Source organism: Triturus cristatus, chromosome 9 (genome assembly GCF_964204655.1).
Source record: "Triturus cristatus chromosome 9, aTriCri1.1, whole genome shotgun sequence".
Taxonomy (NCBI): Eukaryota; Metazoa; Chordata; class Amphibia; order Caudata; family Salamandridae; genus Triturus; species Triturus cristatus.
In genome coordinates, this window is record NC_140592.1 from 1053137969 (window position 1) to 1053153881 (window position 15913).

At 41.1% G+C, this 15913-nt stretch overlaps 2 long non-coding RNA genes across 2 annotated transcripts in view; one reads left to right on the forward strand and one right to left on the reverse strand.

Moving 5' to 3' along the window:
- Window positions 1-15913, forward strand: part of LOC146799348 (uncharacterized) — a 60880-nt gene that overhangs the window by 22204 nt on the left and 22763 nt on the right. The gene's annotated exons all lie outside the window — the stretch shown is intronic.
- LOC146799349 (uncharacterized) lies at window positions 1578-15364 on the reverse strand. The gene is made up of 3 exons (XR_014968764.1): window positions 15346-15364; window positions 1927-2009; window positions 1578-1625 (listed from the first exon to the last, which is right to left on the reverse strand). It is a non-coding gene; the product is annotated as an uncharacterized LOC146799349 (long non-coding RNA).

Below are 15913 nucleotides of genomic sequence, written 5' to 3' on the forward strand. Positions count from 1 at the left end.
ACTAATGGCCCCTTTCTTTGTAATTTGTTGTTGCCAGGGGCCTACTGGGCTGCATGGGATTTAGCACAATATATGCACTATTTGTATATTGAGACAGCTGCATTGGAATGTAAGCTGTGTACTTTTTATTGTGTAAACGGTTCCCTTGATACTGCGGCCAGGAATTATCTGTGCTTGAGCTCCTTGGTGGACAGGATGTTTGCTTACACACAAAAAAAAAACCTCTTTTTATTACAAATTGCCTATGCACTAGGTCTTTGTGTAAGGTTTGTGTGTCGACCTGGATACTATCTATGCACACCTTAGTGGAAATAAATATGAAATCACCAATTAATGGTGTGGGTTTAGACTCGGAGGTGTATTTAAATCCAGCTCTGTGAGCTGAGGCACGTGCTGGCTAGACCGGGAGAAAGTCTGTAACCAAAATCCCAGCAAATAATTTAGCTGGGCCCAGGCCAGTTTCCATAGCAACCGGTCACCTCTTCATGACGTGGACCCAGCTCAAGCTTCAATAAGAAAGTTCTCTCTAGTGCCCATTGAGAAGCAAATTACTATCCACACAATAAAATAACAATACAATACGATAAAATATTCAGTAAAGCGGCTAAATATTTCCCGACTTGCAAACCATTATTTTACTATCTGACCACTATTTGAGGAACCAAAAACTTGTATTTGAGCACTCACCTGACACTGTGCTCGGAACTTAACTCAGTGCCAGGCAGCTGATGACGACCTGCCTTGAGAGTTCGGGCGTCTCTGCCCGCCTGCGCCATTTAGAGAAGAGAGAGGAACGACTGGTGACAACTTGATGCTGTGCACCTGGTGCAGCAGCAGGTGGGCCCCCAAAGTGCTCAGGAGCTATTAAGTGGCGACATCATGGGCATTGATATCCTGCCGTGCTGCGCCCCGTGCGCAAAGCCCCACTTATCACCATGGCTCGCACGGAGTGATAGGGTGGGGGATAAAAGCCTTGACTAGCAGTGGCCTGAACTATCAAATGTGGCCTACGCATCCTAGTGCCTAGAAAGTAAAAGAATGATATATAGAAAAAGATAATGCCTCGGGACTAATACTCTCACATAAGTTTAGGCGAAGAGATAGATAAATTATCTCTCCCCTAGAGTAATATTTATTTCTCCAACAAAACCTGTATTATTGAATTTTATGACCAAGTCAACGGCGATTCCAATGAAAACCAAAAGTATATAAATTAACTTTTTATAAGTGTAAGCATATTTATTTTATACCACACTTTTTTGAAATTCTTTTGTAATTCTTTTGTTTTTAGACATATATATACAAACAAATACAATATTTACAATACTTACATATAGCAAAACCACTGAACATATACATATCAACAAACGCCCTTTTTAATATACCAGGATGCTTATGGGCTTTTTTTGAAACAGCATTCCTATATATCGAAGATCACTACTACAGACGCACTACGAGATTTTGTCGTTTACAATCTCCTAATTATTTTGAGTGCTCTTTCACAAATCATTCAAAACATAAATCATAATCCAGCGAGTGTCTTCAAAATAAATGTCGACGCGTTTCAGCCAAATAACTCTTTTGGCCTCATCAGGACTAGGGCATCCGAACAAATAATTTACAACCTGTAAGAACAAATTGATTGTCCCTATTAATATCCATCTTATCTCTATATAAATTATATACACAGGAGCACACGGAACAATATTAAAAAACACTATATTACAATTATATTACAACAGTTCAAAACTGAAGTGGCGGCTCATACAAAAAACCGAAGAACTTTAAATAAAACACCCAGGGTGTATGACAACCTTATAACCCAATCTGATATATCACCGACAGTGAATGTAAAGCAATTAGGTGTATTAATGTGTGATATGCTAAATAAACCTAAAATGCCTTGTAATGAAAACTGCATATTACCTATTGTCCAATTAGGGTCTCATTGGGACAAATGATCGTCTTTTCCTTCTTCCTTTTTTCTATAAATTATTTATCTTGGCGGGCTAAAAGCAATCAAAACCAAAAATTATCTCAATGGAAAATCCATCCACCTATACTAAATATATCTACTTTCAAGTCACAGTCTCACACATCCGTTTCCCTTTATCTCGAAGTCAGTATAATCTCAAAGTGCACCGATTGCATCGTTATTTAGAACGAGAAAACCCAAAGTAATTGACACCGTAAGTAACACCCATTAAGGGAAATAGGAAATAGAACCTGCATGTTATTGAAAGGATATGTAGTACATACCTTGTGCGTTATTATTCGACCCTTCCAAAACCACTTGTTATACGGTTCAAATATTCTGCATATGTTTGTGCATATACAATGTTTTAGCACTGCTTGAGGTCGCGTCGCTATCAACTCTGTCAATAAAACCAATGAAAAACCAAATCTAAGTATCAATTCTCTTTAGCCTTAGTGAAACAATAGGTTTATTTACACTTATGCCGAGTCGCTCGTCTCCTTACCTCAAAGTTTATACACAGGACCCACTTCTAACGTTCCTTCTCCCTCCAGTCTACAAGGATCGCGTCCGAAGTCACGTGATGCGGAAGTCTATTTAAACCCGGCAGGAAATGCCGTAAACATAATAAAGGGACCACTCTCTCTACGTTGATGGTAGACTAAGACATTGCCAACCATAAACCTAGTAAAAGGACTACTGTTCGACTACAACGGAGAACAGCAAGTTTATACATACGGAAAAGAATAAATACCCAAAAGTATAATAAAGGGAATTACTACATTTTTTAGGATTAACCAAAATTCACCAGAATGCACACATAAGTTATTACCGCCATACAGGAGAGTCCTAATCAGGTCCTAATGAATTCAATTAAGAATGGGAATGATTGAAATGTAAAATCCCTAAAAGGCCAATGTTTAAATAATATCGAATGCACTAAACTAGTGCTATATGCACTTCTTTCTTGTACTCATTATATACCTACTTAAACAAGATTGAAAATAAAATAAAATGCAACAAAATAGGAAAGTCACCTTATATCCCAGTATGTTACCGCCACTCCTTACATTCTAGCTATCCATAATACATTAGTGTAGATAAGTACGAACCGACTATTGCAAGCAACATCGTCTGAAGAACATGTAAACCCTTTATACCGCTCCATTATTGTAACAGAGCCCAGATCTCATCTTTATCATTAAGGCCTAGCGTTGTGGTATGATATTTCGCTATTAGTCTGGCCTCTAATCTGTTAAGTTTTGTTTGCAACTCAGTTTTTTCAAAGTTACCGACTAAACACATTACTGACCATTTTAAGTCATTTTCTGAATGCTGATGGTTCTGAAAATGTTGCACCAATGGGGCCCCCTGAACTTTACATTTAATTCTTGATTTGTGTTGCAATATACGTTTCTTTACATGCTGTGTTGTCTGGCCTATGTAATATTTATTACAAGGGCACTTTATGCAATAAATTGCATTTTTTGAATTGCAATTGGAAAATGTCTTTTGGTAGTGCGTAAGGCCATTAATCTCCAACTGTTTGGAGTCTTCTGTTAGATTACATGCCAAACAGTTTTGGCATCGGAAGTGACCAAATACCGGTGGTAATTTCAGGAGGTTCCGCAGATCTTTTCTTGGTATTTCTGTCTGTCTTGTAGCCCTCACGAGTTGTTGTCGGATATTTTTACCTTTTTTAAAGGCAAACAAAGGTTTCGAAATTCCCAAAGGCTCAATTATTTTCCAGTTTTTTTGGACAATTTTCTTGACTTTATTAGCTTTTGGATCAAAAGTCAACACACATGTCAATGGAGTGGTTTTATCCTTTGCTTTTGGAACTAATAAGACTTCCCTCGGGGTGTACCACGCTCTTTTGAGTGCACCTTTCACTAATTGTTTTGGGTATCCTCGAGTTATTAATTTGTCTTTTAATGTCTCTGCATTAGTGAAAAAGTCTTTTTTGTTTGTACAATTTCTTCTTACACGGAGAAATTGTCCGTACGGCAAATTTTCCTTTAAAGTACGTGGGTGACTGCTTGTAAAGTGCAAAAGAGTGTTACGGTCTGTCGGTTTAGTGTATAGACAAACCCCCAATACTTCATTTTCCTGTTGGATAAAAACATCCAGAAAGTTTATTTTGTCATGGTCAGCACTTTTAGTGAAGTTAAATTCAGCTGTTCTTGAGTTTAGCCAGTTGTGAAAATCTTGTAGACATGTATCGTCTCCATCCCAAATCATAAAAATATCATCTATATAGCGACACCAAAACCCAATGTTGGTTAAAAATGGGTTGGTGTCACTATATATCCATCTTTTTTCGAATTCAGCCATAACTGGGTTAGCTATTTCAGGTGAAAAACTGCAGCCCATTGCGACTCCTGATACTTGCAGGTACAAATTTTCTTTGAAATTAAAAAAAATATTTTTTAGGCATAAAGTAGCTAGAGCTATTATGAATTCGGTAGGAACTTGATGGGGGCGATCTCTTTCATCCAGTTTATATTGCATGACAGCCAATGCCTCATCTTGTGGAATGTTGGTATACAAGGATTCGATATCGAAGGACACCAGAAGTTGTTTTTCTCTGTTATAAGGTAGTCCTTCTACCTTCGATATCAAATCCATTGTATCTCTCACATAGGATGGAGTCTTTTTCACCAAAGGAATTAGAAAAGTATCAATGTATTTGGCCAATGGTTCCAAAATAGAACCACATGCAGACACAATAGGTCTACCTGGTGGATCTATCAATGTTTTGTGCACCTTTGGTAAAACATATATACTTGGTGTCTTAGTTTTGTCACTATTGAGATAATCAAATTCGTTCTTACACAACCAACCACCCTCTAAACCATCTTTGGTAATCTCAAAGATCTCTGATTTTAACTCGAGTGTAGGGTTAGTTTCCAGTAATCTGTAATGCATAGGATTAGACAATTGTCGGATAACTTCATGATCATATTTGTCTGTATCCCAAAGCACGATTCCTCCCCCTTTGTCGGCCGGCTTAATTATTATTGTAGGATTATTGGCTAAATCTTTAAGGGCTTGAATTTCCTGTTTACTGCAATTGGCATTGAAAAAAACTTTCTTGCTTTGTAATGCGTCAAGTTCTCTTAGGATTTGTTCCTCGAAGATCAAAATTTCTGTAGGCAGAAGAATGCTTTCTGGGATGAATTTAGATTTATTTCTTAGGCCACTAATATTTAACTGTTCATTTTTTTCTTTTTCTAAGAAGAAGGCTTGAAGCCTAACCTTTCTCAAAAAGTGTAAAATCTCAGTTTTAGTGTCCACAGGATTTTGTAAGGCTGTGGGAACAAATGATAACCCTTTATTTAAAACCAACAATTCCGTTTGAGTGGGCGTGTATTTAGATAGATTATATATAGGTATAGTCTCTAATCTATCTTGCTTTTGTAAGTTGTTTATATTCAACGTCTGTATGTTTTCTTCCTGGTTCTGAAAGTCTCTGAATCTTGATTTTGATATTGTTCTGGAGTCTGATATTGGCCTTGTTGATGATATTGGCCAACTTGTGTGTTGTATCCTCTCCATCTTGTTCCTCCTCCTCTGCCTCGATACCGGCCTCTGCCAAAAAAAGGTTGGGATCTAGGATATTGTGGGTTTGGATGATAATTATTGTAGGACCCTTGGTCAGAATCTGAGGAAGTGTCTGAAAAAGTAATGAATTTATTTCGTGATCTACCCCTGTATTGCAGATTTAGGGAACTGGGATTATTGTTCTGATAAAAATCTTCCTTTAAATAAGGGTAAATCTCTTCCAATTTAAAGTTTTTTATGTCTCTAGCCACTTTTGTGGTTTTTTGATTAGTGGTATGAATTTTGAAATCCGCTATTGTTTTTTCGACTGTTTCCAACAAAGATTTAGAGTCTTTTATGGTGGTATCTCCCAAGATTTCTTGTTCTAATAGCTGAATTTCTTTGAGTTCTTCTTCATTCAGTCTGAGAGCAGTTTCTATTGATAATGCCATCCAATCTCTGGAGCATTTTGTACCTACTCCACCAAATTTACCCAAATAAGCCTTATCAGTGATAAAGATTACCGGAATATTTCTCACTTGGAGTCCCACTGGGATGGTGTTGTTTTTTAGATGTTCCAGCAACACTTGTGCATGAAGTTGAGTTCTAATGTTTTTCTTTTTCCAATTCCAATTCCAAAAATTCTTTATTTCGGTCATATAGACCATAAAAGATGCAATAAAAGCATTACAGACATTAAAACATTATAAAAATACATTTAAGTAAAAAACGGCTCTCCCAGCGAGGAATGGGTTAAAATCGCATTTGGAAAGTTCTTTAAAAAGTTCAAGGAGCTTCAGACGATTTTTTTCCTTCTAATCAGCCATATGGCCATAAGAAATTTGGAAACAGCAAACACAATGTGGCCCAGGGTACTAGTTTTCAAAATCCTGTATGCTTGTGCATACTCTCTGAACCCCAGGTTCTTACAGAGTGGCGCTATCCAATATTTTCTGGGCCTTTGGTATGCACGGCACACAAACAAGATATGGGGGTCGTCTTCCACATGGTTGTTGCAACAGGGACATATTTTGTCGCCCCCATTTGTCCACTTCGAGGTGTATGAATTGATAGGTAGTGTGCTATACCTCCATTGAACATACAGTTTCCTTGCCAGGATAGGAAAGATAAAATCCATAAAAGGTTCAAAAATATAAGAATTTTTGGATTCTAAAAATTGCAAGGTTAAGGTGCCACTATTTTGAGCAGCCGACAAATGTGCAAGGGACCTGGCTTTATAGATTTGAGCCAGAGCCTTGCGCGAGATTGCACGGCAGCCTCGTGCAGGGTCCTCCCACAGGAGACGGAGATTAATGGCAGACAGTTCGTTTTCCACAAAGGTGAGCCAGGGGATTTTGCCGCTAGAGTTTAAGCTCATGACATGGATGAGATCCTCCCTATAATGATGGAGTTCGTCCGTAGACCAGAGCCTGTGCCAGAACTTCACTGGCTTTGACACAAGCTCCTCTGCAATAGGGGGGAGACCCATGTCCATTCTCAGAGGCTGGAGTGGCGTGGCACTTGGAAGGGCTAGAAGGCGCCTTAGAAAGCTATTTTCCACTATTGATAGGCCCTTCACCGTTTTATGTCCCCATAGCTCACTGCCATACATGGCCGCAGCCTTGGCCTGGGTCTTGTAGGTTTCAAGGGCCGGGCTTATGGGCTTGAAGGAAGAAGTGTTGGCCACCTTCAGGATTGCACCCGAGAGTTGGGATAGTTTGGCCTTGGATCGTACTATCTGTCGATCCCATGCCAAGTTTTCCTGCAGTGTAACCCCCAGATATATGAAGGTGGACACCCTCTCAAGGCTCGCGGTCCCCAGAGTAGGATTAGGCCTAGTTTTAGTTGGTGGGTTGAAGATCATGAACTTGGTCTTTTCTGTATTCACCTCCAATCCATGCTGACTGCAGAAAAGACCAAAACCATCCAGGATCCTCTGGATCCCCATTGGGGATTTTGAAAGGAGGAGGGTATCATCGGCAAACATAATTGCCGGTACCCTTCTACCTGCCAACCAGGGGGCGTCGTTATCCTTGACGTTTTCCAGGTGTGAGATGACATTATTGATGAATAAACAAAACAGGGTCGGTGCCAAGACACAACCCTGCCTCACACCTCGGCGCACAGGAAACCTGGATGAAAGTCTACCGTCCTTCCCACACCTAACTTGCGCATAGTTGTTCTCATGCAGCCGGGCCAGGATGTTAAGTAGCTGGGGGGGAATTCCTAACTTTTCCAATACCTCCCAGAGCTTCCTGCGCGGGACTAGGTCAAAGGCTGACCTCAGATCCACGAAGACCATGTACAATCTCCCGCCCTCAATCCTCACCGTCTTCCAGTAGAGGAGAACTAGGCGGAAGATCTGGTCCATGGTCGATGTGTTTCTCCTGAAGCCAGCCTGAAGGGGACTCAAGATGTCATTTTCCTCCACCCAGTCTAATAGATGGTTCAGAATAAGGCGCGCAAAAAGCTTTTGGGGAACATCTATCAGGCTGATAGGCCTATAATTTGCAGGACTCAAAGGGGACCCTTTCTTATAAATCGGAACTATTTCAGCCCCTAACCAAGAGGAAGGGATCGCCATACCTCCCAAAATGGCATTGAAAAGGACAAGAAAGTACGGGGCCCAAATGTCAGGATGATATCTAAACAAATCACCGGGTAGCTTGTCCAGCCCCGGTGCCTTCCCCAGCGCTAAGCCCTCCAGTGCCAGCTTCACCTCCCCCAAAGAAAATTCCAAGGCCCCCTCTGGCAGGCAGGGGGACTCTACCACCATCCCTTCCGGCCAGAGAGTGGATTCTTGATATAGTGACCCAAAGTGAGCCTCCCAAACAGAGGGGGCAATATTGGGTTCTACTGCAGACAACAGATCCCCTGTACCATTGTTTACCAGAGCCCAACATTTTCTAAAGTCTTTAGATTTAAGGGCACCAGACAAGTCATGCCAGTGGTTCCAATCCCACTCTGCCCTTGCATTGGCCAGCACTACCTTATACCCCCTCCTAAGGGCAGCGATATTCACCTTATCACTACCCTCTTTAATTGCAGAGAGAAGCTCAGACTTAGTTTTCCTACAAGTGGAGGTGTACCAAGTCGGAGCACGAATCTTTTTCCTTCTAATAGGCAGGGCCGGATTGAAGACATCTGCAAGGTCCCTTACTAGGGCCTGATGAATACCAGATAGTCTCTCATTGTAGTCTGCGGGTCTAGATTGGTTGATGAGGGCATCCACCTCCTGGAACCTAGGGAGTGCTATGCCATAGAGGTTTTTTAAAGCTTCTTCTTTCTCAACTAGCTTCCCCCATTTCACTCGGCGCCTGCTTGTGGTGAGTAGTATGTCTCCCTGGTCAGTTACAAAATCGGTAGTTGGCGTCCCTAAGGCAGGGGCTGGGTGCTGGATCACCAAGGAAAGGGCATTGTGGTCACTGTCTATCCTCGGGATCACTCTAAAATCTAGAACTTTGGGCCACAGGGAGATATCTATAAAAATGTAGTCCAGCCTTGACTCCTGGTCCTTTTTGTTGAAGGTGCACACCGAAGGAGTGTCAGAAGGGGTGCGCCCATTGCACGCCCTCAGAGCAAAATTCAGGGTGAGAGAAGTAAGTTGTACTGCCAACGGGGACCAGACTTTGGGGTGAGGTGATGAAGAAGGAGGGACTCCCCAATGGTCATCCTCGGCAGTAAAAGCACCCTCCGTTAGGCCCTCCAGGGGTTCAAAGTGGCAGTTAAAATCTCCTCCCACCACTATTTTCAGATTACCTGTCAATTGCCCTAGAAAAGATGAGAGATCAGCTAGGGTGGGAGATTCTTTACCCCCAGCGACTGGTCGAGAGCAGACATTAACAATAGCCCACGTACTTTTATCAGGCCATCTGAGGAGCACACACTGAATGTCCGGTGAAAGTGTATCCATACCAATCGCCTGACACCCAATATGGCTTGCCACCCAGATTGCCAAGCCTCCCGAAGGTCTCCCTCTCCCATTCGACTTTGCCGAGATTTCAAAAATGTCATATCCCCTCCTGGCCAGTGGTACCCTAGCCCATGTCTCTTGAAAGAGGAGTATGTCACTTTTGCTAACCAAAGTTTCCCACTCTGGGGTATCCACCTTGCTTGAGATGCCCGCTACATTCCAGGACAGGATGGTCATACCTAGACCTTGGAATTGGGGACCAGCTTCACTTAGTGCAGACGGGATGTCATATGCAGAATTACCCAAGTCACCCAAGCCAGTAGTGATGGGCGACCGAGTGGGTAATTCAGCAAGCTCCACCAATTGCGTTGCAGCAACAGTTAATGTATTTGGTGGATCCTCGTCTAACACTTGGGTGCTTCCCATTGTAGACCCTCCGTCTTTTGCAGGGGCCAGGGACCTTTTTTGTTTACGGGAGCGAATGTACCTTCCCCCCTAAATGTAGACCCATAGGCAGAATTTATCGGGTGTTGCGGAATGACCCCCCTTATTGGTCAATCTACTAGGTCCAGACAGGAAAATCTATTCTGAAGGACAAAATCACCATGGACCGGCAATGAATTATACTTGGGTCTGTACCGTGAACCGTCTACAGCAAAGCCCACTCTAGTCCAACTCTGTTCCCTCCCCAGTCCTAAATTGTAAACATTTGGATAGAAATGCGAGAGAGACACTACGTCTATGTTGGATTTATCCGGCTTTACCAGCCAGTTACAAATGTAAGGGGCAACTAGTGGGCTTTTAAAACTGATTATGATACAGTCCCCTTTTTCAATTGTTTCAATCTCTCAACTTTATCTATATTCAGAACCTGTGTGACTGTTTGATCTCCACTTAGTAACGAAGGAATTTTGCACAAGGCACTTATTTCTTCTTCAGTGTAACTCACTAATAGGGGTTCTGTCATATCAATGAATGTCTATAGCTACTATATTCCTGTTCCTGTGTACGTAATAACAAAATATTTATAAAATTAGAAAAGCCAGTTGACTCATATCTTTACTGTTTCTTTTAATCAAATACTCTCAAAGGATGTATCTCTCTTTTTTATAATTAGTACCCTCACACCTAACTAGGTGTAAATATAAATCTCTTCAACAAAGGGGGGAACCCAAATAACCCTCCGGCATCTGGGTATATAAATGATATATAGAAAAAGATAATGCCTCGGGACTAATACTCTCGCATAAGTTTAGGCGAAGAGATAGATAAATTATCTCTCCCCTAGAGTAATATTTATTTCTCCAACAAAACCTGTATTATTGAATTTTATGACCAAGTCAACGGCGATTCCAATGAAAACCAAAAGTATATAAATTAACTTTTTATAAGTGTAAGGATATTTATTTTATACCACACTTTTTTGAAATTCTTTTGTAATTCTTTTGTTTTTAGACATATATATACAAACAAATACAATATTTACAATACTTACATATAGCAAAACCCCTGAACATATACATATCAACAAACGCCCTTTTTAATATACCAGGATGCTTATGGGCTTTTTTTGAAACAGCATTCCTATATATCGAAGATCACTACTACAGACGCACTACGAGATTTTGTCGTAGTGCGTAGTGGGTATTTATTCTTTTCCGTATGTATAAACTTTCTGTTCTCCGTTGTAGTCGAACAGTAGTCCTTTTACTAGGTTTATGGTTGGCAATGTCTTAGTCTACCATCAACGTAGAGAGAGTGGTCCCTTTATTATGTTTACGGCATTTCCTGCCGGGTTTAAATAGACTTCCGCATCACGTGACTTCGGACGCGATCCTTGTAGACTGGAGGGAGAAGGAACGTTAGAAGTGGGTCCTGTGTATAAACTTTGAGGTAAGGAGACGAGCGACTCGGCATAAGTGTAAATAAACCTATTGTTTCACTAAGGCTAAAGAGAATTGATACTTAGATTTGGTTTTTCATTGGTTTTATTGACAGAGTTGATAGCGACGCGACCTCAAGCAGTGCTAAAACATTGTATATGCACAAACATATGCAGAATATTTGAACCGTATAACAAGTGGTTTTGGAAGGGTCGAATAATAACGCACAAGGTATGTACTACATATCCTTTCAATAACATGCAGGTTCTATTTCCTATTTCCCTTAATGGGTGTTACTTACGGTGTCAATTACTTTGGGTTTTCTCGTTCTAAATAACAATGCAATCGGTGCACTTTGAGATTATACTGACTTTGAGATAAAGGGAAACGGATGTGTGAGACTGTGACTTGAAAGTAGATATATTTAGTATAGGTGGATGGATTTTCCATTGAGATAATTTTTGGTTTTGATTGCTTTTAGCCCGCCAAGATAAATAATTTATAGAAAAAAGAAAGAAGGAAAAGACGATCATTTGTCCCAATGAGACCCTAATTGGACAATAGGTAATATGCAGTTTTCATTACAAGGCATTTTAGGTTTATTTAGCATATCACACATTAATACACCTAATTGCTTTACATTCACTGTCGGTGATATATCAGATTGGGTTATAAAGTTGTCATACACCCTGGGTGTTTTATTTAAAGTTCTTCGGTTTTTTGTATGAGCCGCCACTTCAGTTTTGAACTGTTGTAATATAATTGTAATATAGTGTTTTTTAATATTGTTCCGTGTACTCCTGTGTATATAATTTATATAGAGATAAGATGGATATTAATAGGGACAATCAATTTGTTCTTACAGGTTGTAAATTATTTGTTCGGATGCCCTAGTCCTGATGAGGCCAAAAGAGTTATTTGGCTGAAACGCGTCGACATTTATTTTGAAGACACTCGCTGGATTATGATTTATGTTTTGAATGATTTGTGAAAGAGCACTCAAAATAATTAGGAGATTGTAAACGACAAAATCTCGTAGTGCGTCTGTAGTAGTGATCTTCGATATATAGGAATGCTGTTTCAAAAAAAGCCCATAAGCATCCTGGTATATTAAAAAGGGCGTTTGTTGATATGTATATGTTCAGTGGTTTTGCTATATGTAAGTATTGTAAATATTGTATTTGTTTGTATATATATGTCTAAAAACAAAAGAATTACAAAAGAATTTCAAAAAAGTGTGGTATAAAATAAATATCCTTACACTTATAAAAAGTTAATTTATATACTTTTGGTTTTCATTGGAATCGCCGTTGACTTGGTCATAAAATTCAATAATACAGGTTTTGTTGGAGAAATAAATATTACTCTAGGGGAGAGATAATTTATCTATCTCTTCGCCTAAACTTATGTGAGAGTATTAGTCCCGAGGCATTATCTTTTTCTATATATCATTTATATACCCAGATGCCGGAGGGTTATTTGGGTTCCCCCCTTTGTTGTAGAAAGTAAAAGAAGGCAAGTGCCAGCGGTACCAAGCCCCCATAAATCCTCATGATTGCTATTAGCATGTGCCAGCCGGTGGTTCACAAGACAGCGAGCCGGTGGGGTCGGGTCCAAAACTTTATGAAAACTGCACAAGCCAGGCGGTCACACAGCAAGAGGCAGCAGGGGCGGAAGGACCCGCCTATTAGTGTGTGCCATTGGGCACTAACTCCCACCATCCTGACGTGATTGAAAATGCCACGCTGGCGTCGGGTGCATAGTGTTACAAAGTAGCACTGGGCAGGCGGAGCTCAGCCAGGGGCCCCAAGACTGCCGGGAGCAGCGCCCAGTGCGCGTTGCCACTGCAGCTTGTATAGTGCATTAATATAGCAGTACTCCAGGTGAAAGCTGAGGAGGCACTATTATAGTGCATGACTTTGCATTTCAGTGTAGCGATGCGGATCCCCTCACTCAAATGTGTTAGTCTAATGCCTGATGCATAGTACATGGCAGGGCTTTAAAACTAGTTTTTGATCTAAGAATCTGGAGTTTCCCGACTGAATCGGGCCTGATGTCGGATAAAGAAAGATGCAGCAGTGTGGGGTCTCAGCCCACCTGAAGACATGCCCCTGAGCCTCCAGGGGTAGAATAAACCTAAACCCAGACGTATATATTACTCTTTGTAAAGAGAGCTGCACGCTGCAGTTTTGTCTCTTTTAAGTGCTTAAATACTCAAGAAGGAGCAATGTGAAATAGACAGGGTCCCCAATTAATGAAAGTCAATCAATCAATCAATCAAAAGACCTTTATTCGAATTTCATAAAATTCATGAAAGTCACCTTTAGGTAGACCGAAATTTTGAGCCTAAGGGAATTTAACGTATAATTTTGCTACCCCTATTACTGCTGTGGACTACAAGTCCCAGCATGCTAATTATTTTTCACTGATAGGTCAGAGCTTGTGAACAGTGACTCTAATGACATTGAACCGATCGACAGCCATTTACAGGAAAGGGAACAATGCAGATGGGGAGAGCGGGGGGAAGGGGGGCTCTGCCGTGGTAACCCAAGCACGCCTTTGTAGGAGGAGAAGGAAGTTCAACTCGCAAATAGAAGTGTATATGAGAGGCAAACTGCAAGGGAAAAGTGGTTGCAGAGAGCAACATATGTATAGGCCTCATATTTTTGGGTCGTTCTTGTTTGTCGCTAAGGGCGCAGCTCAGGGAAAAAATCGGAGAAAACCCTTTTTTAGGTCTCGCCTAAGCAGCGCGCATGCGTTGCATAGGCAAAGGACCTTTAGTCATCGGCACAGCTTTTCAGCCAAAAACGTTCACGTGTTCCATTGCCTTCAATGGCAACGCGTGCACGTTTGGAGATTACCTTGCGTGAGCGAGCTTTGGCAACATATGTTTGCTAGCTTCCACTGGCAACATATGTTTTCTCGCTCCCGCAAGGGACGCGCAGGCCCCCTCCTCTCTCCCCTCCCCCTGCTGCATCTTTTCAGCGCGAGGCGCCCGCGCTTGTTTGGCTTACTGCGGGCATGCCCTGCTTTACTTACATTCAGCAGGCGGGACATTGGCGGCCACTTCTTTCCGCATTTTATTTTCTGTTGGGGGCCATGGGTCTTGTTGCTTTCAGGCTGTAGGGGGGTGATTTAGGTAAACGTGTCTAAATCTTGCTGGTACTGGATGTTCATCTGCATATAGAGCCTCAAGGACACCTCTTTTAGTCTAGTGGTAAATGAATCACAAAGGACTCCGTTAAACGTCCTTTTGACAAGTCTATCGGTCACATTCACACACGGAGTGGTCTGGATTTTATGGGGCACAATACCAAAATAATACACCTGAAAGGGTAATCTTGTTCTTTTGGAGAACTATATTATGTGATTACATCTCTAAATGCATGTGGTTTCTTTCATAATACACTCAATGCCCAAACCCACACGGCCTTTGACACTGCCCCAACCTCACCATGTGCATTGAAACCCTGCTGCGCACGCCCTTTGGCTCTCGCCTTTGTATTGCTTCTCTGCATTTGTTTCCATCTCTCTCACCCCGGTCTTTCTCTCATTCTTATAGCCTTTTACGAAAGACCAGAATCGCATCAATTTCACAATATTATTTTAAAAAAGGCAGACAAATCCACTTCTTAAAATGGCATATCATATTTTGACTTGCAAATGATGCTATGTTGGCTTTGTTTGTTTACTGGTGTACTGCCCAAGTTCTCCAAGCCTATGGGCGCATCTCCAGTCCTACAGGGTAGTTCACCTCTCAGTGTCTCCAACTGCTGCGGATTTTGTTTCACAGCGTAAAAGCTGCAGATCTGTTTTATTCGCAATTTTCAACATGGCAAAAAAAAAAAAGTTCTACTGTCCTTCCCAACAAATAGCATTTGTCAAAAAATTCAAATGTGATACACGAGTCACAAATCACTGTATAGAGGTATACAAAAGTTTTAACTCTTTCAAGCCCACCTGCAACATTTTTAAAATGCTTCCATCTCAAAAACTATTGAACGGAGGAACACCAAAAGAAAAAAGCTCACCTTTTGAGTAAACGTTAATACTTTCATGCCAAGTTTGGCTTCAAAACATTCAGTGGCTCCTGCTTCAGAAACGAGCAAATTTTCCCACCAGGAACTAAAATGGGAAAACACAACTTTCACTACACACTTTACATTTTTTAACCCCTGCATGAAATAGGAAAACATTTGGCAATCATCCAGTACGTGCTTTTTTGAGGCAAGGTTTTATGTATAGTATTTTGAGGTCCAGCATAAAAATGTATTGACAAGATGACAAAGATGGAAGGTGCCATGCTAGATAAGAAAATATTCCGTAAGATTGCTGGGTGACAGATAAAGGGGTAACACGTTTTTAATTTCCTGGGAGCCTGATGCAATATGCAAACACAAGGAAGGAACATAAGGAGGCGTGAGTATGGTTGCTTCCAGGGTCTTTAGTGGGCAGATGTGACCATGGTTAATAGGAATACATCCAGGGCGCAGTCTTTGTGAAACATACACTACAGACTTGGGATCAGAGTCCGGTTTTGTTTACAAAAAGTGTAATCACTTTTGAGAAGATGCATTACTGCAAGTATGCGGCGCAAGT